The sequence below is a fragment of the Anopheles merus genome, chromosome X (genome assembly GCF_017562075.2).
Source record: "Anopheles merus strain MAF chromosome X, AmerM5.1, whole genome shotgun sequence".
NCBI lineage: Eukaryota > Metazoa > Arthropoda > Insecta > Diptera > Culicidae > Anopheles > Anopheles merus.
The window spans coordinates 14,688,261-14,713,888 of record NC_054081.1 but is presented as its reverse complement, the minus strand read 5'-3'; the positions used below and the strand labels follow the sequence as shown (position 1 = coordinate 14,713,888).

Below are 25,628 nucleotides of genomic sequence, written 5' to 3'. Positions count from 1 at the left end.
TCCGTTGAAAAGATGATAAAGATGATGATCATGATGATAATGATCATGATGATAATGATCATGATGATGATGAGTTTACGCAAATTACCATAGAAATGAAGTTAGCTTTATGCAAGAAAACATAACATGAGGTTAACATCCTAGGAGTCCACTTAGAAAAGCATATGACATTCAAGACTCGCGTAAATAAAATATGAAAAAGAGTAGACAAATTGCTAAGAATATTATATCCGTTTCTAAACCGAAAATCGAAACAAAAGCAGAAGCAAATTAAACAGAACAAAATTTTAATGATAATTATGAACTTAACTCCTTGGCACAACACAAATGAATCTCACGACATATTTGATCTAGTAATAATCGAAGAATTCGTAAGACATCTAAATGAAAATTATATCAACAAATGAAACCAGAGCTCCGACAACACAATTAATCTACTAGGGAACACCCTACAAGATAGCACAAGTCACTACAGTAGGTGACCGCTAACTGAGAGTTTAAATTTGTGAGGCAACTCGATTTTCACTTCGTAAAATTCCGGATGTTTCATATTTTGACCTTTATGTGTTTTTTAACTGACAATCATTCCAGTTAACGAACTTCCCTTAAAAAACTCCAGTAAAACACATCCAGTTAGCAGTCACCTACTGTAGTTCTATATTCTCACTATATAGCTCATCTCTCTTCTATCTAGTTAAGATCTAAGTTTCATAAAGTAGGTTAGGCATTATGGTAGTATCTTTGTACATAAAAGTTAAACTTACATGTTTTTTTCACTTTTTTCCGATTCACATAAAGTTATAATTAAGTAAGGAAACATTCTAACAAAGCTATGCTATTCACATATTTTACATTATTGAGGAAAGCACTATAGCGAACCCAATATCAAGAAGCAATCTTAATCTTGTTTACAACAATATATTGTATCCACAATAAATTCCACTACTACTACTACATCGCTAAAGATACACATTGTAAAATTATCCCTTTCCTAACTGAAAATAAATCGAATTAGCTAAGCAAGAGTAACGAAACCCAATGATTTATTTCACTCTCAACTTCTTTGGCAAAACAACCATTGTCGATCAAGGCCTGTCTGTACCAATAATGGGCTTGGCTTCCAGTAACTTGCTATGGTTATAAGCAGGATAGGATAACCAATCCCTCTTATGGGGGTACGGTCCACACTGGGACCCCATGACCCACATGTTGTTAAGTCGTTCGATTTGACAAGTGTACCATGAGACCGGCCAATATTTTGCAACTGTTTTAGTCAATATTTTAATTAATTTTAGGAATATAATCATTCTCCATAGCCGGTCTCGTAGTGCAGTCGTCAACTCGTACGACTTAACAACATGCCCGTCATGGGTTGAAGCCCCAAATTGACCGCGCCGCCATACGTAGGACTGACTATCCTGCTATGGGGGGATCAATAAGTCACTGAAAGCAAACCCACAAGTAGTGTGGTATAGGCAGGCCTTGACCGGCAACGGTTGTTGAGCCAAAGAAGAAGAAGAATCATTCTCCAATTCAGACATCAAAGTAAAATGATTAAGGGCTTGTAAAATAACGAAGTATATCGTTAAACCACGTTTCAAATATAATCAGTATTCAAATATTGCGTTGATAACCCTTGTATTCATATTGTCGTTGTACGCTAGATACAGTTTGTCATACTTGTAAAGATTTTGACAAAAAATGGATCCAAAACCTACCTATTTGTCTACTTTCAATTTACTTCTGGTAAATTTTCCGTGTTTCGTTTTAAGCCAAGAAGGCAGAAACTCTATTATCTAAAATTTGAATCGATATGATGTCATTTTACCCTTTTCCGTACAATGTCTACCGCCATCGGTGTTCTGCATACCGTCGTAGGTACAAAGGGTGCGCGTTTACTAGCGTATCACTAGCGGTCGTCATTGGGTGATGAATGTGTTAAGCTGATTGGACGATCTTATCATCGTATGAAACGTTCCACTGATGGAGGACGCATAATCCATCCAATTGTGACAGCGTAGCAAATTCACACGCAAAGGCAAGGCTTCGCTACGAAGCACACCCAGTCACACGCGTATATGTATATATGTACATACATGCTTGCCTTCCAATCAGATAAGATAAGACTCGCATAACTTCCGACTGCTATTGGACCTTTTGCGTTTGTTCTTATTTTCTGTACTGTTTTTTTTTCAGTTTGTTCTCATTTTCTTCAGTGTCCGTCCGTTATTTCGTTAGAACTTTACTTTATTTCTCTGTAGCAATGGTGGCACATCTTGGCAACACAATCTCAAACGTATCATTCGTTTGCTAAGAACTACTAGTTGTTATCTAGCTGGACAGTTTGAAACTCTTCTCCTATGAATCGGAAAACATGCATGTTATTGTACATGCTTTGAAAAACATTGAAACTAAATGGCAACAGGGACATCCATTTTTTTCAAATTCATGAAGCTGTAAAAGCATTGTCTTATTTATTTAATCAATTTTTACTTAGCATTCAGCATGTTAGAAATACCTAGAGGATAAAGGATAGAAACATTTCTTTGCTCATTTTCCCCAGTTCTAAACAAAACGTAGTACAATCCTTTTTTGTCGCATTGTAGCATACAGAACATTCATATCAAACGATCAGAACCGCCACGCTTCTATAAAACTCTAGCTAGCGTTTGCTGGGCCGGTAAGCCTAGTTCTAACATAACTTATAGTTGTGTTAGACATTAATGATTTGGTTTCACATGGTACTGTTACAGTCCCAAATTTTATGTAATATTGTTTTAGTGTACTGATCATTGTTTTTGCCATTTGGAATATGGAATATGTTACACTTCTAAATGCAATACTTACATTCATGTGTTCTTTACATATGTTACATATTGAACCGTCTGAACAACTGTAACCGTCTGGCATAATAAGTCAAAATGTTTCATTAACATGGATATCTGGTAATAGTTTGAGATACAAATTTCGAATGGTTTTTGAAAGTGAAATATTTTTTGTAAGTGCACTGTAAGTTAAAATAGTTAATCGATTGAATGGTTGTCGTCGTTGGTTCCGCCCAACTTGAGTCTTTTGTGATTGCAATGCACGTCATGCTGACATACTTATGATAAACTTAAAACAACTGGGGAATAAATCACGGAAAAGATCTATACATACGTAAGGAAGTCAAAACAAGAACATAATTTTTACTATTTTAGATATGGCTACTTTGCTTACACACTTCACTTCCACGGCACACTAGTTGTTTCTTCATAAAAATACTTACTGGTTTAAATTTCCTAGACTTTAAATTGCATCTGTTTCACTGCAATACTTTTTCTCAAGTTAATTGCATTTCTTACTCTTCGTTCTCTTTAAGCTATTTGCTTTACTGTAGTCGCTGATATTTTTCATTATAAGGAATAGATTGATAATTTTGCCGGTATGGGGGTAAAGTCGTCAACTCGTACGACTTAACAACATGTCATGGGTTCATTTTCAAGCCGTCATGGGTTCATTCGTGATGAGTATATCCATTAGGCGAATATTCTCTAAGCTGAATCCGCATTTTGGCAGCCTAAATTATCTATATTGTATGATATAACAGTTCACAAAACTAATATTCCCATGAGCGATTGATACATTCCATTATATGAGTGTCAACCGCTACAGTATGCTTGCACTATTCCACTAATACGTCCAGTTGAAATATTCCCCTAACCGAGTGAACTAGTCCATCATATGATTCCATACCCTGTAATATTTTCTACACTTTTGATATCGTCGAGCATAAGAGTAGAGCAATGCATATAGCGTTGCCTTATGGGTGCGTTTTCGCTCCTTTTCCCCCTTTATTTCTTCCACGCATTCGTCTCATTTGTGTGTCTCAGATCTCAGGTCGTAAAAACAAAACAAACAAACAGCTCTTGAACCTTGAACTTGATCTTCGTTCCGTTAAAACATATTCATTCACATAATTTCCATTTTCCTTTTGCGTGGTGTTTTTTATCCATCTTCTCCTGTTTGAGTTTCGACGCGAGAGTGTGCAATAGCTGTGACATATTGGCATGTGATACATTTCCATGTACTTGCTATCTTGTTCTTCTTTGGCATAACACCGATGTCAGTCAAGGTCTTTGAGAAAACACATGACATCATAGTCTAGCAGTGCCTGTTTCGCTTCATCTATTGTCTTGAAAAGCGGTGGTAGTCATCAGCATCATCATTATCAACAGCACAATCATCATCAACAACTATATTAATATCATGAAATTTCCCTTTCGGCTTCAGATTCGAATAGCAGATTAGTATTCAGTTATTGAATGTTCACTGGGTTTATAGTGTTGTGATATGTTTCTCTTCCATACAACCTTCAGGAAGCTTGTTCCGCATTCATTTAGTATGAATCTTTTGTTTGATTTTATTTCCCTCGATCCTTTTATGTTTTTTTTGCTCTTCATTATGCAGCTTAGGTGGAAATAACGAACTCACAACAGTCGATGTGAAACATTATTTCTACTTATAAGAAATATTATTGTGAGACAAGATCTCGTTTGCAGTTCGGTTGGGATACACTTCCGATGGACATTTGTTGGAGGCCCGGATAGTTTAATTAGCACACCACTGACGTCAGTCAAGTGACGCAATATAGCACCTCGACGCGTGCAATTGTGTTCACGTGTTTCATATTGCACTGCAAAAAGAACGAGATAATAAAACCTGACTCATCCTAAAATAAGTACGATGGCGGGCGGAACAGTGATCGTCCGCGGCACTAGTGTCGTTCCGGTTAGGCATGAAAGTATTCAATGCTGATGATGCGCTGTTGCTCATAAACTGGAATAGGTAATTGGCAATCGTAAAACATGTCAACACCTGAATGTTACAGATGATTCGTGAGCTGATGCTGTTTACGCGCATCCCGGATGTACCATCACGCAAGAGATCGCGCTCGATGCAAAGGTGTATGATACAGGGTTTACCAATCCCATAAACAACTGTCCACTGTAATGGAGCTATTTTCTGCACCTCACATAAAATCGCCCCAGCTCACATGTGTTGGCTTCGACAGTTCAAATTGGCGCATAGAACAGACATACGAAAGGGAAACGCGCACACCCAAATATGGAAACGATAAGTGTCAAAGGGATAGGTTTATTCTTGTTCCAAACAAAAATGTGGTTCAGGTGGGGAGATCCCAGTCAGTGTATTTGCAAGTTGGACGGTTGGTAGATCATGTTTCTGGAGCTAGTTGTAATAATAAATTCAGTCGATACGAAATGTGTGTTGATAGTGGCGTTAGTGAGTCAGTGTATTTGAAATTGTAGATACACATGGAAATAGAAGGTACTGAGGATCATCAACCAGCCCAAGGCTGGAGGGTATGGGGTATGTAAGACCCAGTTAAAGTTATCTACAAGTGACTATGCAAGATAAGAAGTCTCCCTGCATAGGAACAAAAACTAAGTCTATAAATGTAGGACTAAATCAATCATGTGAGATAGTACAAAACGCAATCAGTTTGATGAAGTGAAGTTTGAGATTATCCAATGACCACGGCATTAGAGAATGCATTTTTACAAAATGAAAATGTGCCGCAATCTTGAAATTCATTTGGAAATCAATTTTAAACAACCAATTTTGAAAGCTCAAACTACTACAGTCAACAATTATCAATCATCAAAAAATCAGTTTTTCCAAAAATAAAGTACATGCCTTTTATGTAACACACTTTAAACTGAAGATAATTACTATTCAATTATTGAATTTTCATAGGCTTTTGTTGTAGATATTTTGATCATATGCGTCACTTCCCTGCAACCTGAGGTGGTTCGATCCGGATACATTTTTTTCGAATCTTTTGTTTGTTGTTATGTCCCTCGTTCATGTTTTATTGTTTTTTTATTATACAGCATGAGTGGACAACAACAGTAGCACATTGTTTCTACTCATATTAAATACCCACTTGTGTTATATCATATGTTACGTGTTACTCAATACGACTTCGGTATCAGTCGTGAATTTACATCCACAACCCTCAATTGTATCCAAATTATGATGTTTTGAATGTTAATATGTTGTGCCTCTTTAACTTTCCTTCTGAGATATTAACTTGGCAGCTCAACGGCAAAAAATTATGAAAAGTACATATATTTTCAAAAATCATTACTTAAGCACTATACTTGTGTATGGACAAAAATGATAGTCTAAAATATAAAATTTATCAAAAAAAATATATCTAAATCAAATATATCAAAATATAAAATAGAAAATGAATTTGGTTCTTTAAAGATCAAAGAAATGACATTATTTAACACGCTAACCTTACTAACTAACTAACTAAGGGTCCGGTCTGGTGGTACAGTCGTCAACTCGAACGACTTAATAACATGCCCGTCATGAGTTCAAGCCCGAGATCCGTGCCCCCATACGTAGGACAGACTATCCTACTATGGTAACAAAGAGTCACTGAAAGCTAAGCCCACTTCACTAGTGGGCAGGCCTTGACCAACAACGTTTATTGTGCAAAAGAATTAAAAGAACCTAACTAACACATTTAAACAAACAAACAGCTCAATGATTATTTACACCAAATCTCCCACCAAAGCCAATGACCCCAGTGTTGTAAGCCCATAGTTAAATCCGTACTTAATTGTGTGTTCGTTATCACGGAATAGGACACATATTAAATGCTGTTGTACATCTACTTTCTGCTCCTACAAAATCAATCACCCATCGTCAACGAAACTGAGAATTGCGTTGCCTACGAAATACCTCTTTGTAGATAGTATCGAATAATTTTACGAGGTTTTATTTCGTTAGGAATGCTATTCTTGACTAGCTGCGATTCAAACTCAATCTCAAAGGATAGTCTATGAAAGTGAATGAATCTTCGAAAGAATGGTGATCTGAGATGGCTATATACCGCACGTCGTGTTGTCTTAAGATCCAAATATTGAAAAATAAGTATGGAAGAGGTCGATAAATCGAATGGAAGCAGTATAATGATGAAGCATACCAAAACGCAGTTACTTGCTACCATCCATGGCTTCTCGATTAAAACTCGTTGTTATCACTGTCACTTCTTCTTCTTTTGGCTCAACAACCGTTGCCGGTCAAGGCCTGCCTCCCTGTACCACACTACTTGTGGGTTTGGCTTTCAGTGACTTATTGATCCCCCTATAGCAGGATAGTCACAGTCCTACGTATGGCGGCATGGTCTATTTGGGGCTTGAACCCATGACGGGCATGTTGTTAAGTCGTTCGAGTTGACGACTGTACTACGAGACCGGTTCCCATACGTAACACACTGTAGTATTCCACTTCTCAGTGAGGACTTTCATCATCCTTCATTGGATATGATGATTTATTATCCCGTTTAACTATCCCGCACCACCAACAGTCACACTCGCAGAACAGTCAATAGAAATTTCTTCAAAACGAATGTGGAACGTATGAATGCTCTTATTGTGTCGTTTGACCGCAAATTTGACTGCTCCAACTTTGCCACTATCGACGAAGCCACCGATTTCTTTGGCGTTTTTATGCGCTCAGCGATTAATTCCTGCGTTCCTGTTGCTCAACGAAAGTCTGGCCCCGATTGGTCTAATGCATCTTTAAGACGGTTGAAAAAAATAAAATCAAAAGCCTACGCGGATTACAATAGAACGAGATCATCGCTGCATAGGATAATTTTTTTCGATGCACTGAACAATTATCGTCGACAAAATCGTGTGCTCTACCGCTCCTTCATTCGCCGTACTGAAAGGCAGCTGTTTTCTAAGCCGACACGGTTCTGGAGCTTCTGGAACAAACGGCGCAATATAAGAAGTATACCTCCGTCAATGAGCTACAATGGCCAAACTAGTATCGATACATCCGATATTTGCAACACTTTCGCCAATCGTTTCGCCGATGCATTCACCCTTCCTGTTCACAATCCTAACACACTAGCTGAGGCCACTCGCAATACTCCATCGGATGCTATCGACTTTATTAATTTAATTATAAGGTTGCCGATTAGACCCGATGGTCCGTCGGTTGTGTATGAAATAAAATAAAAATAAAAAATAAAAATAAGCAATCCACCACAAGCGTAGACACCACACGTAACATATATTTCAACAGCTGAGGATAGACAACGAAGTCTTACTAGCTGCCATTAAGTAAATGAAAGCCATCCAAACGTATTTTCGAAGCTCTGATTATTTTAAACTTACCATACAATTAACTCAGTACAGTAAATACATTCAATTTTTAAGTCAAATTTGATGCAATAAAAAATTACTCATAAATTTTATTAAAAATCCTGCAGAACAGCTATTTATCAGGATGGATCGAAATCTAGCTCAAGCTGAACGTTATAACCAATGCATTACCTTAACATTTTTTAGTGCAATTTAATCAAAAGCTCTAAATAATTCAAGGAAATGAAACACGCTGAAACCGTTTTCATCATCGTTCCCTCAACCAGAATCAAAACAATCATGTATCTAAGCTACCGCCTTGTTTTGAAGTTCGGGAATAGCAAGGGAATGGCAACACCTCAAAGACTACTTTCTACTCTATGCGGTGATGGTAAGGATTGCAATTGCAGTATGTTTAACAGACCTTGCAATAATGATGTGGTGTTATAATCATGTTTCCCTTGCTTTGTCAAACAGGAACACCAAAACGTGACTCGACAAGCACTGGCTATAAAAAGAACTACAAAAATATGAAAGAACTGAGTGTACACAAGTATATACTTAACTGACAACATGAATAGTACAGCTCAGTGGGGCCTGATTCGGTAAGAACGATATCAGACTTCTTTTCGGTTCGAATTCTTCCTTTCGATTGTTACCGATGTCCCATCGCATTTGGTAGTCAGAAGTTGTTTGGATGCATCAGTTTTACAAACCACTAAGAGAAACAGAAAACTATGATTAAAACACCGCTTTGACGAAGGTAAGTAATGCATTTTATATACATTACTGTAAATCTAATCCGTTTGTATTTTAAATATTTTTTTGTAGGAAAATGGGACACATGAGCAAACACTCTATAAAACTGAAATTTACTAATCCGATCAGACTATGAAATAATGCTAATGTGTTTCTAGCATAGTTTTACATTGAGATAAACAGATAAAAAAGCAAAATCATCGCGTTTTGCTTGTTTCATAATACGGACGTTTTGATTCAAATTTCAGACGGTCTCAAACCTCAGCTTACCTCGGCTGTCCGCAATTTAAAATTAGATAAAAAATCTTCATTTGCATCCTGGACGATATTTTACTGTTTTTGTGACAGTCAAAGTATAATACGAAACCTAATTGTTGTTTTTATGCCCTAGATACTTACATTTACCATGGATTCCGATGTATTTGAATGCATTTAGATCAGATTAACTTTATCAATTCCTATAAAGTAGGTTTGAAGCAAAATTGCCTTAAATGGATCCAGTGATGAACCGATGACCAGAAAATATTTATTAATTTATTGTGACATCTTCTTCTTCTTCTTCTTCTTCTTCTTCTTCTTCTTCTTCTTCTTCTTCTTCTTCTTTTGGTAACTGTTGTCGGTCAAGGCCTGCTTGTACCACTTGTGGGCTTGGCTTTCAGTGACTTATTGATCCCCCCATAGCAGGATAGTCACAGTCCTACGCATGGCGGGAGGGTCCATTTGCAGCGTGAACCCATGACGGGCATGTTGTCAAGTCGTACGAGTTGACTGTACCACGAGACCGGCTTATTGTGACATCAGCGCCTACTAAAACTCCAACACATTTTAATTGACACTAGTACATTATGGCTACTATGTATAATTAAAAAGTAACATAGCTAGGGATTGCATATGAAGATATAGAAACATGATTAACGTCTGGAGTTTGAAGCTATAATTTTATACGTAATGGTACCCATTAAAAACTTTGAGTGTTTTTTTTCTGTTCTTCAACTTTGCGTTACTGTATAAATTAGTATATTGCATTAAAATTGATACTCCTTCTTCTTCTTATGGCTCAACAATCGTTAATTAGAACTATTAACTATTTATACAGCGGATTGGAGCGGTCCCGTAGTACAGTCGTCAACTCGAACGATTCAATAACAGGCACGTCATTGGTTCAAGCCCAGAATGGATCGTCCCCCCGTAGCAAGGATTGACTATCCGGCTACGTGGTAATGAATTAAGTCTCAAAAGCCTGTTTAGGCCGGCATGTCCGCGTAGGACGTTACGCCAAATAGAACAAGAAGAACTATTTATACAACTATTATTAATATGTACAAAATATTACACGAAATTCAAAGGGATGCCCAATTAATATTTACAAAATATAAAGATATGCTGCGACCATAACTAAATAATTTCACACAAACTTAAAAACTATTAATTATGTTCGTCTAGTTCTGAATGAAAAATAACACATGGATATAGACTTGAAAACTTTAAGTTATATTGTTTCATTTACAAAAAAAAACCTTTGCAGAATTATCAAAAATTATTTTGTAATTTTGTTGCTCTCCTAAACTCGATCAAATATAAAAAGTAGATGCAGTTGCCTGGATCCAATGATTGTTTCAATTTATCTCATGAGTCCTGCTGTGTAGACGTCCAATACGGCAAAATATTCTGAAAATACCCAAAGAAACTTCAATTTTATGTCATTTTGACAATCGTAGCGATCGTTCCCAAATTTATTTGCTATTAATGCCCGTTCACGTCGTGTTGTGGATCCATGCAAGTAGAAGAATTGAAATGATTAATTGAAAGCCAGATGAACTCAGTTCGCTGGCCGCATTTGACCCGTCCATTAGAACGGACTACATAAAGTTTACAAAACTCTTGGAAAAGTTTCAGTTAAACAATTATCAACTCGCTATTGCAGAATATAATAAAATATATATTCCAAAATATAAAAATATGTGAAAGACAACAATTCTATTACATTAACAACAGCTTAATTTGATTATCTTTCAAAGAAAACGTAGGGAATCGTGTACATATAAGTGCACTTCCTGACAGGCTGCACACTCAGCAAGTTACAAATTATATTTACAACACGTATAACCAAAACGAAACGTATTGGAAAGCTGATAAATATTTTTAATTTTTAAGAAAACTCTTATTCAACAACCTATTTAACTCTGTCAAAAATACCAGTGGCCATAGTGAAACATACCAGCGATACAGTGAAAAATCATCAGGAATCAGGGATCAAGAATAGGAAAAAGAGTCAATAAAAGATTTACATTTACTATACGTAGTTGAACTAGATCTTGAATATACGTATCGAACTAAGAATGCAGCAGCTTATATTCCACATGACAAATGCAATGACAAATATTAAATAAAAATTATACAAAATTTAGGACTGTAACCGTACCATGTGAACCCAAATCACTAATGTCTAAAATAACTACAAATTATGGTATAACTAGGCTTACCGGCCCAGTAAACGCTAGCTAGAGTTTTATAGAAGCGTGGCGGATCTAATCGTTTGATATGAATGATCTACAATGCTAGAAAAAGGATTGTATGTGTCCATGTGTTGATTACTAAGTCACAGCTCCTTCGAAATCCACTGCACACACGCCCAATCCTTATTTGTCAACCCACTTGTGTATGATATCAATGATGCTCTTACGATACTCGATTCTATTCCTATTGATATGCCCACCCGTATCAGTGTTTCCTTATTATTATCTTTCCCCTAACCACCAGTCTGTATGTTATCGTAGCTGTTATTATTTACGTGCACTGTCCTCATTCCTTATGTAATCATTTTGACTTTCAGATATCCCTAACCAGGTTTGTTGCCTATTAAGAACCTGTAATAATTAATTTCTCTTATTAGAATATATTATTCATTGATATAAATACTTCATATAATGAAGTCCAGTACATGTATCAGACACGTTACATTGCTTTTAACAATTTTGTATCTCATGGTTGTAGTGAAAAAAGCCAACACTTTAAATTCTGTTCTTCAAATGAATAACGATATTTGCAAAGATATTAGGTAAAGCTTTAAAGTGCAGTTAATGCATTCGATTTCTTCTTACTACAATTGAAACCAATCTAACAGTAATTGTGTAGTTGTGCTATGTACTATCTTCGCCACTGTTTAAAAATATCGTAGCTGCATAGTCTTAGGTGTGTATTTTTTTTATTTTAAGTTAGCGACAATATGGCATCAGTAGTATTTTTATTCAAATAAAATTTAAGTGGATAGCACGTAGTAAAGTTAATTTAGTCACAATTTCAGACTCATTTCAATTTACTTAAAAAATAATTACTAAACAAAAACAGAGCATAATATTGTATTAACTTCATTACCTTCTTCACAAATTTTGTTCGCTCACGAGCACTACATGATCATGTGGTTACAGTTGATTGATTTTTCATTATTTTGTTTGTATATTTTAAATTTGCATGTGATTGTTTGAAATTGTTTCTTAGTGTCATTTGAAGTGTTTAAGCATTCAACTTTCCTAAGTATTCTTCCCTTAGTCTTGAAATGTTGGCATCATTATTTGGATTGAGAAGTACGTTTTTAAGAATGTGTGTATAACCGTTGTCTCTCAACCTTTTTTTTTGAATGTATGCATAAAGCCGGTCTCATAGTACTTGTACGACTTGACAACATGCACATCATGGGTTCAAGCCCCAAATAGACCGTGCTGCCATACGTGTTGAACTGGCTATCCTGCTATAGGGGATAATCCAAAAAGTCATTGAAAGCCAACCCCACAAGTGGTACAGACACGCCTTGACCGACAACGGTAGTTGAGCCAAAAAAAGACGAAGTATAACCGTTGTAGTTGATCATTCAGTCGTTACGCTTGTTGGCTTGATTGTGATGAGTTGATTGTTTGCTTTTCTTTATTAAGTTCTTATAATTTCTTCATTTTTGTCTATTTATGAAAAACAGTTTTATTATACATCATTCAACAGTCTACGAACATAGTATGCTTATGAGCGTTTGGTCGCTGTCGAATACCTTCTTAAAAGAGCATGAGTTTGACATCATAGTATGCCCCAGCAATCGTATCTTGCCGGTCTTCGTCACAGTCAAGATGTCTGGTTCACCGAACAGCTCAGCAAGCACGTTGGTCGTCCTTCTTCTTCTCTTTCCATGCTCAAACATACTACCAAATATGATCTGAAGGATGCGTAACTCAAACACGCTAGAGCGTCTACATCCTTCGCTCAGATGGTTTAAGACACATGGCCCTTAAATCAATCGCTGCTTTCCAACTGGAAACTTTGAAGTCTAGGCTTACTGTGAAATATTAAAAAACAAAAACTATCTGTACATCAAAACTGTAATATTATTTGTTGATTTATTAAATTTTGAGTATAATGGCTTTTAACACTGACTAATACCAATAAGTCACTAAAAGCCAAATCCACTTTAGGTACAGGCAAGCCTTGACCGACAGCGGTTGTTATGCCAAAAAGAAGAATATGTAAATCGGTCTTTGACCCAAAACGAGTTTTAAATCTCGCGCTCCAACATAGGCCATTGCACTTCTCTTGACTGGCGCCATTAAAAAATGTTTGGGGCACTTTCTTGGGGTGTACGGTTCAAGAAACAATAAAAAGGAGTTGAATAAGAGAGAGAGAGAGAGAGAGAGAGAGAGAGAGAGAGAGAGAGAGAGACAAAGAGATCATTGCAGATTTTACGGTTGCTCGGCCTCGTCCCGAAACACTAATAACGTTGCGTTTTTATGCGTTTTACAACCTGCAGTGCATTTTTTCACACTCTGCGCTGACCTTATTTCAATACCTTACCAGCAGTGCTTGGCTTTGTGGATGTGCTGGAAGCTGCATTCGTAGAAACTATAAGTTAACAAATTATGATGATAGCAAGCATAGTTTTTTTTATTATGCGTATTATGTATGTTATGTGTATTTGTGTCCTACATTTTTGTAGGCAAAATGTGTACAACAATATTTGAAAAATTTCTGGAAAGAAGGAGGAGGAAGGAGGTAGTGGCTTTATGAGGAATGCACCAAAGGGCTCGCAAAAGCAAAACAATCAACTCAAACTCAAAGCTTGTCTCGACCGTTGCAGCTCCACTCGAGGTGATATCGCTTTTATTACTTTATTGCTTACGCGTTTTTAAACTGATCTGTTCAGTAGGGTTTAAGTCGTCGCTCCCCCGGGGCATCTAAGGTATGGTCAAGCTTGCTTCAGCCTTGATCGGAGAGAATTTCGTAGCTGCAGCAAAGAAGCATTCCATACTCCAAGAGTCTCTGATCTACAGATGTATGGTACCGGCTGTCTGATGCTACCTTTGACGTGCTGTGCATCGCTTTCTATCGTTCTGTCTGTCTTGAGTTGCAGTGTGTTTGAAATGTTACGCTTTATGTCTGTTCTCCAGCGCATCGTTGCGATAGATGGCAGTAGGCAGTTGAAGCAGAGGTTCATCATTCTGAAAAGCGCTGCAAATAAAATATTCAGAATCCGCACTGGTTTTTCGAATTGGTAAAGGTAGATGGGAACTGTACCAATCATTAACATTAGCATCTTTCGCAGTACAGCCGTTGAATACTGATTAAATAACATTGCAGTCAATTTGCCTCATATTTGCTGTTTTACTTCATTTACTGATTTATTTCTTATAGATGTAATGTTTTTATTATCATTGTGTTATCAGTATTCTTGGCGATATGTCATAAACATCAGTCAAAATAAAGGGCAGCACATACCAAATTAGACGTTATTATCTTTCTTAGCTGATTGCAATATTGTGTGAACATATCACTCAAGAATGCTACGAACAAACATGTCATAACAATTACTTAACTAGACGACGTGTAAGGAAAAAGCAAAGAGCATAAACTGTAACGAGTACTTGAATAGTTCACATGTGAATAGTTGATGAACATAGAATCAAAAATTATCCTTGGGCTAAAGAATTACCCGAGTTAACTACCAAACGATGAACAATTATACCATCGTCAAACAAAACAATCTATTGATGCAGTAAATTTGTATTTGACTCTGCTATCGATTTCGAAACGATTTTGATGCAAACCAGGCATGTCAAGCATAAGGCCAGCGGGCCGCATGCGACATGCAAGGTCCTGCAATGCGGCCCGCGATGTGCAACGGCTGGCCGACACAAGAAGCAAAGGCAGAACCAAAAGCAAAGCAGTTGTTTGCAGGCAGAACCAAAAGCAAAGCAGTGAACAATAGGAAAACACAACAGTTTTAACGAGAGTAAAGAAAACCTCTTTTTGATCGTTGGCTTGCGATCAATAGCTGTCTTCTTATCCCCTGACACGATGATGATTCTACATAATGTTTTGTCCTCCCTTTTTACCCGTTATCCGATTACAATAATTTACAAATTACAAAATTTCTAAGGACAAGCACGTCATGACGAAGTGAAAAAACTACAGTTGCAGTTGAAAAAACAGCAATCGTGTTTTGTGAAACCGTAACAAATAAGTGAAGCTGCAGTGCAGCTCTCCCGAAACACAGTTGCCGAAAGAAATATGGAGCTTGCAACTGATCTAAACTGCCAGTTAAAAGATAACGTAGAAAAATGTGTTGCTGTTTCAATTGCCATCGATGAAAGCACAGACATTAGTGACATTGCCCAATCTGCTATCTTTATCAGGGGAGTAAACGCATCGTTGGAGATTATGGAATAATTTCTACAATTGGAACCGTTATTGAATACTACAACAGGAACGTTCAGTTCATCTGAATGAAAGAACTAGTACGTTCACGTTCATGGAAATGAACCGAATTGCCCAAGCCTAATTTGCACTCAATGAGGCCCGCGAACCAAATTGAGTTTGACATCACTAATGTAAACGATTTAATTAATCCCTTGTTTCAAACCCACAGATTAATTTATTTTAGTTTCAAAATCTCTTGGCCTTGTTGATCGCATTTAATTGTTGTTGAGATCACTCCTCTGGGCTGTTTAGCAGTTGACTCTGAACTATTTCGAAGCAGCGGATTTTAAAACAGTCGAGACATCATGAGGAAAGCATCAAGGATGCCGTTGGTTGTCGATGTCGTTTCCTCAACTATTATAATCATATCCCCGTTTGCGTAGTTAGCTTAATCAATTTTATAAACTGATTGATTAAAATTTCAACCACGAGAGCAACATCTAAATGTGCATCAAGTAACACAGACAACGCAAGGGAAGTAAAGAATTGCAAGTTTACATTAAAAAGGAAGCTGTTGCAAGTATTATGACATGCTATCGTAGCCCTTTCAAATTTAAGACGCATTCCACTTTATTATATTTACTTAGATTATTTGTGAACATTAGGAAAATATTGCAAGTAATTTAATGTCAATTAGTTTTACAACCCTTTTGATTCAATCGATTGTTTTTTTTTCTCATTTTTAAGAATTGATGTTGTTCGGATCGTCTCTATAGTGTGAGTGTTAATCGCGGTAGTTAATTCTGCTCGATTTTATTTCCGATGTTCTCTTCTTGAAGTTCTTCAACGTTGTGTAGTTATTCTAATAACTATAGAACCGGTATGAACAAACCGGTTCTAACGCTAACGGTTTACCGCTAACGTTCACCGTTCCCCGATCAACAAATTCAATATGATCTAAACCGAACAGATGTATTGAAACAACAACAAATAGTCTAATAGATTTGTTGATCAACAACTTCAAATTTGAACAAAAGAAAGAGACAGATAAATGCACTACAGGTAATACAGACGACTCAATGGAAGAAAAGCATATGTCATCAAAAAGTACTGTGACTCCAAATATTACGACAAGCTATCGCAGCCAATATTAATATGAGAGCCTGAGTACACAAATATTTTAAATCCTATTAAAATGTTATAATAACTGCCATATAAAAGCACAGATGAAAATTATTCCCTAACAATTATGTATTTAGTATTCGTAAATATATGTTCATAACAAATATGAACAGTGTTATGTTTATTGATATTGATACATTTTTGGGACTTTTAAGGAAACTAGGGCCTTTTTCCTAGGCCTAACCCTTTTTCGATCTTAGGGCCCTGAAATGGATGAATGAATGTTCTGATTCCATTACCAACAGTCTGTATAAAATATGATAAACACTTTCAAAATTAATCAAAACAAAGAGACAGGAATGAATAGTAAATTATAGAAATAATATGTACCAGTTCATACAAATCCACTATGTATATGATTTCGCTAACATGGTGCCTTGATCGCCTGGACGATCTAGTGTCGAAAAGCCCGCTTCGAACAAAGTGTTATTCCACCTCCATATATGTCAGCGAAACACTGACCTACCGCAACGGTACTCGATGTACAGTTGTACGATCATCACATTACATGGCGACCAGCACCTTCTTCCGAACCCGTTACATGGCGATCGTATTCTATATAATAAGCCGTGAGCCCAGATGCTTTTCATCTGGAGAGTAAGGCTGCGCTCTGGCACCAATCGAACACGACATCCGACTCGAACAAACCCATATAATCATATGGAGGTGCACTGTCAGACACAAACAAACAAACAAGACAAACATGTCAAATCCCATACATTTTTCATGTTCGATGTCGTGTTCGATTGGTGCTAGAGCGCCGGGTAAGTGTACCAATAATGAGGCCCTTCACGATTCTAGTCAGTTTTTTGTATGGAGTTTGACAGTTAGAGGTTGAAGTCATGTAAACACTCCATACAAAACCACACATTAAATTAACCTGCAATTTTTAGTCTTAATTATTCTATCCTCAAAGCTAGATTCGAGTATCTGCTCGAACAATGTCAAAACAATGTGGTGTTTACATTTATCCCAAGGTACATTACAAAGATCTGGTGATGGAACCCAGAATCAAAGTGTATGTAGTCCAGGTAGTCTCATAGCATGTTTTTTATAACCAAATTTAAATATCACTTTTTGACCGGATGAATACAAACAAGTTTTCCGGAGGCTTGACGAATACACAACACACTCTGAAAATCTTCATTCAGAAGCAGAAGCGATACAAATCAGCATTCAAAATTCATACACCTTGGTATAAGCCCACCTGTATTTTGTACCGACTTAGATATCTTGTCGAAAACTGCTATACAATGCAAACAGCTGACAGGCTGAAATTTCAGTCTACGAACTTAAAAAGGAAAGGGCTTTATGATGGAAATACATGGAGTATCATGTATTAACTATCAATGAAACCATGAATACCAAGCTATAGCGTTTTTATTTATTTGTAACAAATTGTAATTAAAAGATTTGTAACGGATGTGCTAAAATTGACGGGGTTTGGGCTCTACTTTCTCAATTTTAAGTATTTTTTGCCATTTAGCCATGCAAGGGGGGTAACCCCGAGATGGATAATTCTACGTAAAGGTGTACCCAATGTATAACTTTAATTCACAATTTCAACACGGCTGTTTCTTTTTGATTTTCTAAACAATATCGAATAGCACCCTTGGAAATGATAATTGCATGATTTCCCTAATGTACACACTTGCACGGTACTTAACAATACCGCGCAAAGTGTGGGTATAAATACATTTTAAATACAGCTGAATTCCCTAGATGGCGGAACATTGGAAAAAGAAATGTAAGGAATTGCGAATAAACAACATATCCACACCGTGTTTTTCGGATGTTTTAAATGACAGGAAATGTTCGGCGACACCCTGTTGAACTTTATGCTGGCTTAACGAATATTCATGTTATTAGAACATATTTGACTATGAGTGATGAAAAGTCCGGCAGATCGTGCCAATTCTGAATGAATGAATGAATGAATGAATGAATGAATGAGTTTGAAATATATTTGAAAGAAAGGTTAAATGTCAGCAAGTATTTTTTTGTCAAGGTGAACAGGTACGTTTTGAAGTTTTTTTTTGTTTGAAAACGGCGAGATATATTTCTCAGTATTACGTTTCGCTTACATCCGTTGCCCAGTCATTCGCAAAGATACCCGTAAGATGCGTGTTCCTGCTCGACAATCAAGTGCTCAGATTAACTGGAGTGGTATTTTTTCCAAAGAGCAGCATGCATGGATATTTTGCATGCTTTGGATATATCTCATAGCTGAAAGCATCCGGTGGATGCGATGGAGTCAAAATGGGTCTATAGGGTTGGGTATATTGGGTATATTGTATATTCGCGTATTTAACAACCACTGGGGTAAAAAGATCCCCTGATGAATTACATGGTTTTCGAGGATCTTTCAGCGAGCTATAGAATTGTTCGGAAGTAGGCGTTGAAATGTTCAGCTATGTATATACATATGTAAAAAATCTTAGAGAATGGTTACTTGCTACTTTTAGGATAATTAAGGATGAAAAATTGAACGCTGCGGCACAGGAAACATAAACCGAAATATTACCTTACCTGAGCTGCGAGCAGGAACGATAAAATTCTTATCTCGATTTTCAGCTGTTCTAAGAGAGAAACAAAACTGGTTCAGTTATATTGGAAGGTTCAAACAAAACATACCATAAAACAAAACACATAACAACTCGTGATAACTGGCTGCAGTATGTCAATTATTTTTTTTATTTAAATAAATGAAACAATCCTGCTTTGCGAATTGAAATCGTTGGATACGTCTCCAACATCTGCACAGCAGATTTTAACTGTTTTTTTTTCTTGCTTTATTTATTTCAAAAATGTGTGCTTTTTTCAATGGCTTATCGTTGTATGATTGCTTCATTTAAATGTTTAAGATATTTTAGCAAACGTGAAGTGATTCCTAAATGATGAAAGATATTCTCTTACTCTTTTTATTGTGTTTTGTAATATATTATTATTGTCCATTGAATTCTTTTTTATACGCTTTGTCCATTGCATATTTATCTTATGTATTACAGGGATTGCATTGACATGTTCAGCGAGTAGTAGTTTTGTTGAGTCATATAATATACTCTTTCAGCAAGATATAGCAATGTTCGGAAGTAGGCGTTCATTTCATACTATTTCACGATTTTTTGGCCTCGGGGGAAGCGTGTTACTGATTTTTTGGTATGCCCTCAGTTTAAATCCGAAATAAACTCATGCATGCAGAAGAGGCTCATATAACATCTTATGATCCTTCGAAAGCATTCACGCGATAGTTGCATCAGGGACGCAAGCAGGTACTTTATTGAATAGATCCTGAGGCAGTAGGTCAAACGTTTCCAGCAAAGTTTCCGAACTGACATCAACTATGTAATCCATTTCATCTTGACTTGCGTGCATGGAATGAGCCCAATCGTCAATAGCTTGCAACAACGTAACCAGGATGTCATTCGATTCAGCGGTGTTTATATCAGCTTCTCCGTAAGACTCGTTCTGGTATAGGACATCGAAATATGATGACGACTGCATACCATTCCATGGTTGATTCATACTGTTGTCGGTGTTTCGTTGTTCCAAACGTTTGCTGTACGAGTGTTCTGTGAAGGTAGCGTCACTCGATGATGGTTGCATATCATTCCATGTTTGATTCGTGGTGTTGTCCTCGGGCTGTTGTTCCGAACGTTTGCTGTACGAGTGTTCTGCGAGCACAGCGTAACGGAATGCCGTTTGCGTATCATTCCATTCCTGATCCATAACGTGGCCTATATTCCGTTGCTCCGGATATTTTCTGCATTTAAACACGTTTTATGAGTTTTAGATAAGTTGGCTATATACAACATGATTAGATGCATGAAAGGTTAAAAGGTTATCCACATATGTAGTCCATATATCTACATGGCGGTTTATACTGGTGTAATATATGATGATTTTGCTTTATTCTCAATAAAATAAAAAAAATAAAAAAATAAGCAAATAAAAAAATAAAAAATAAAAAAATTAATGATTCATATATAAATAAATAAATAACTCAATATAAATAAATAAATAAATCAATCAATTAATAAATAAATATAAATATATATATATATATATATATATATATATATATATATATATATATATATATATATATATATATATATATATATATATATATATATATATATATATATATATATATATATATATATATATATATATATATATATATATATATTTCATTAATTAATTAATTAATTAATGATTTATAAAAAAGGATGAATAAATTAATTAATTAATTTGCGAATAAATAAAAACTAAATAAAAAATAAAGAAATAAATAGATGGATTAATAAATTATTGAATAAATAAATAAATAAATAAATAAATAAATAAATGAATAAATTCATGATGATTATGACTGAATTATGATTATGACGATTTTATTGGCATACTTTAACTATTTTCTATGACAGGGTTTTCCAACTTCATTTCGAATATCCAAAAAATCATTCACCGCATACAAGAAGTTTTTCAACAGCTGTCAAATGGCGTATTTGTTCAAAATAAAACTTCAGTTTCAACACATGACAAAGAACTGTCAAACTCAATCCAGTTTGAGACATGTTGAAAATCATGCTGAAGAAATTAAAAAACATTATGATGGAAATGAAACATCAGATTGATGTGGATTTACATATGGCACGTGCAGAATAATAATGTTTACATTCAAACGAATTGGAAACCCCTGTATTGGTGTTGTTATGATTGTTATCATCATTATTATTATTATTAGTTTTTTTTAATAATACTTTTATTCTTATTTTAATAAATATAACTTCCTATAAAGTAGTTTATTAATAAAAGTAAGTTTACTTCTTATAAATAACAGTATTATTTTGCTACAAAACGTATTTAGCTTACCAATAGCTAAACGATTTGGACGGATTAGAAAACCTCACGATTATTATTCCCTTTCCCTTATATGGGGACGCCCAGTACTTCGTAGGAGTGCGCGCGTGAAATATGAACGGTCATTGTCACACATATTATGCCATTTGGGGAATGCTAGCACCGCCATTTGACAGCTCGTAACCGTGAAGTGGGCATATATAAAAAAACAGAAGTGGGCATATAGAACAAAAACATATTTTTTATAGTCTTCCGCAAACTGCAAACTATTGTAGATGACGCCACTGCGGTGCTGACCGAGCAAATTTACACAATGAGCGCTGATGTTCTGAGTTGGCTTTTGTGGAGTACAAACTGCAAGTTGAGAGAGCGGAGCGCGAGTTACGTTGGCTTACGTTGGCACGCTCTTCAGAACATCTGAAGCATTTGCATTTGATTCTGCATTACGTGCTTTACCCTTACTTTCCATGTTGCATTGCATTTTGTTCTGAGATACAGCTGCTGAGACTTCGTACACCCGAACGTAAACCCAACACTCAAAATTGATCGCTTGAAATTTAAAATCCTTTAATAAATTACATAAAATATGTCCTAAATACATTCCACAGTTCTCAATTTTTTACTTTGTAGAGGTACATTACCATTTCAGATAATGGGACAAAATAAAATTATGTTTACATTTACATGGTATGAAGTCCATACAGTAATCATATTCATTTTTTTTAATTTCAGTGTCTGGCTGCAAGGTTAAAATCTAGACTTCTTACGTAAGACTGACTAACGGACTGTCTGCTATGGGTAATCAAAAAATCACCGAATTCCAACCCCATTAGTTTCTTAGTTTTTGAAATATCTAAAGAGCTTGAAATTTAAGTACCACCTTTCGAAACTCTACCAGAAAACCAGATCTTCAAATGAGCTTCAGCAAAATCTTAGCAAGCATGTCATATGTATATATATATATATGGAACCTGATCTACACTTAGTTACACAGTAGTTAAACTAGGACAAAATGGACCGCGCCCTCATACGTAGGACTGACTATTCTGTTATTGGTAACCAATAAGTCACTGAAAGCCAAGCATTGACCGACAACGGTTGTTGTGCCAAAAGAAGAAGAATAAGTTAGGCAAACTACTAGGCACTACTAGAAAAACTAGGCAAAAAACTGTTATGCTACTTTGTAAGAAAATAATGTAATAGAGCACAAATTAGTTGTTCTAATTCAAAAAAGGCTTAGTGGGTCTAAAGCAACTACGGTTAAACCTAGTAGGCGAGAAACAAGAAAACAGAAATGTTGTTCATTATATTCCGTGAAGAATAAAACAAATACCACACATTGTAAACTGATGAAACACTCACATTTATTCAATTCGCTCAATTTCAAAACAAAAAGTCGACTTATCACCGTCTAGTGTTACGTGTCCGAGTATCGATCTACGCTGTTGGACGCTTCACAGCAAACTGAATGCAAATCGCTGAACGCGATTGTGCATAGGTAAACGAAAACACAAGTGTGCTTGTTCTTCAACGGTCGTGCCCTCGGAATGAATCATGAGCCTAGCCCAATGTGGCTGACGGTTAGAGCGAAGCAGATCAATTACATTTAACGACAATTTTACCACAAATGTTACTTATCATTTCGAATAGGAGATCATACAAATGCGAGCATTGTGTAAATTAGTAATGGATGTTTGAATTTGGATGAAAGAAGAAAAATAAATCAAGCCATTACTGTCTGATTGAAATGTTTGGTCATGTAGTTTACGAATCTTCCGTGTAGTGACAATCCAATGGTAGCAAAACACAATTCAACCGTAGCGACGTGAACACTGTAAACACGACGTGAAATGTAATAAATGTGCCGTTAAGCACAAATCGTGTAACTGTCCTCTAACTGCTAGCAAGCTAAAGAGATAATACCAAATGAATGTAACAAACATATAAATATAAATATATTTATATATATTATAAGGCTATATTTTGGAGATCCCAGGTAAAACACATTGAAATAAAGCGCATACTAAAAATGTGATGAGCCGGTTTGTCAGATGAGCCGGACAAATCATCCAGGTTCAATTTAAATTTCTCTCAGCGTTCTTTTCGATCCGGTCTGGAACTCTCGATGATCTGCTCTCTTTGATACGATGGGCCGATTTGGTACGAACAAAGGAAGCAAGTGAAATCTGAACCTGTTTCTCTCTGCGTTCTTTTCGTTCCAGTAAAGAATGGCGTTCTCTTTTTTTTGCTTCTTTCTAGTATGGACACACACACACATTCTGTCTATGTGAGTGATGCTGCTTCGTTGCGCATGCATCTCCAATGAACTCGTTTGAATTTTTACCTGAGATCACCTTTGTGCAACTAAATATTTAGGGTGCACGATACGTTTAGTCTTCCGCAATAATTTTTTTAACGTCGTTTATCACCCCGTGAAACGGCACTATTCTTAAGACCATTAAAGTACACTACCGGACACTTTCATACCGGTAGTCCACCGTACAGTATAATGTCAACCCTACGGAAACAACTTAACAGTCTATGTATTTTATATAAAGCGATGTTATTCGATGCTATTTGCTTTTATAAAGAAATATTAATTCAATCAGTGTAGTGTAATTTAATCCATACGAAATTTAAAAAGCCGATTTTTAAGCCTTTTGATTTTGCATCAAAATTTCATATGCGTTGCAACAAATTTCTGATTTACTTCTTTATGTAGAAGTATTGTATAAAAAGGGAAAAATTATCAATTTTAGTAGAAACAAAAACAACAAAATGCCTTAACCTTTTAGTCAAAAAGGAACTGTATAGCGGGTTACTTAAGTTAAGCGTATTTCTTTTAGTAGAAGAATATTTTTACACATTCAATAAACTATTATTTATCTTTGTTTTAATTGAAACTGTGTGATTACTCCAGATATTAAACAATATTGGATGAATACTTTCAAGTTATCCAACTTATAAAATGAGCAACTAAAAAAAGCGTAACCATGCCAGGTCATCTTGAACCTGCGTTCCGCGTTCCGTTCTTTTTCTCCAGATTGGCAGGTTCGTTCCGTTCCTCAATTTTCGGAACTATTCCCATCACTAGTACTTACCGAACAAATGCATTGTTCATTTAACTTTTTGCTTTGAACAGCTTTTTGGATTTGGCTTGGAGCAGGCTTGGATTTTTTCGAAAGTATGGAAAAATCCAAGATTATACCAATACCTTAACACGACAAAGATTCAAAGGTAACGGTGAGCAGTTTCGAACACTCCTGAGGCAGGCCAAGAACGCAAATTGGTTGTAGCGCAACGCAAGTAAGTAAGTAAGTATAATATCGACTTCCTTCAATTACCAATGAACGCAACATCATACCTAATTACCAATTCTAAGTCAACTACACATCAAATTCATAGAATGAAGCAAGATTTACTCAAAACCCGTCCAATAAGGAAATCAACGGACCTAACACTACTCGATCGTGAAAAAACGTTGGATAATGATAAAAGGTTCATGATAAGCTATTGCATTTCTATGTTATTACATTTCTAAAGACAGAAGTAAGTTAAAACCATTCACATCAGTAGCAAATTATCATCGCTCCTTTTCCACAATTTCATCTCAGACATACCAGTCATGCGAACAATACACTTTCGCTGATGATTTCGCTATGAAAACATATTTTACACAATTTAAAACAACCAAACAGACAAACCATTAAACAATAAACTATGACAACATAGTATCTACAGTAAATGGAAGCCAAAGGTTCACGAAGTAAAAATTAGTTTATCCAGACAATAAGCAAAGAAATACTATTCGAACCCATTACAAATTAACATGCAGGAATGAATCCAATGTTCAATGAACAAAAGCTTGTATAATACTACTGTATAATACTGAAGACGACACGAGGTGTGATGCAAACAGTCAGCCATTTATGGAGAGTATGCCGAAGGAATAAAGGAAGCATATCTCTTGTCTTTTTT

The 25,628-nt window shown here is 36.0% G+C and overlaps 1 long non-coding RNA gene across 4 annotated transcripts in view; it reads left to right on the top strand.

Moving 5' to 3' along the window:
• Window positions 1–23,019, top strand: part of LOC121598667 — a 30,188-nt gene extending 7,169 nt beyond the window's left edge. For 2 of the 4 annotated variants that reach the window (XR_006005604.1, XR_006005605.1), the window contains exons 2-4: window positions 8,409–8,559; window positions 8,646–8,931; window positions 22,383–23,019. This is a non-coding gene — a long non-coding RNA (uncharacterized LOC121598667). Of the gene's footprint in view, window positions 1–8,384; window positions 8,560–8,645; window positions 8,932–8,999; window positions 9,488–22,382 lie in introns of those variants that run through there. The other 2 variants (XR_006005602.1, XR_006005603.1) reach the window with 2 other exon arrangements.
• Window positions 23,020–25,628: the final 2,609 nt, after the last annotated feature.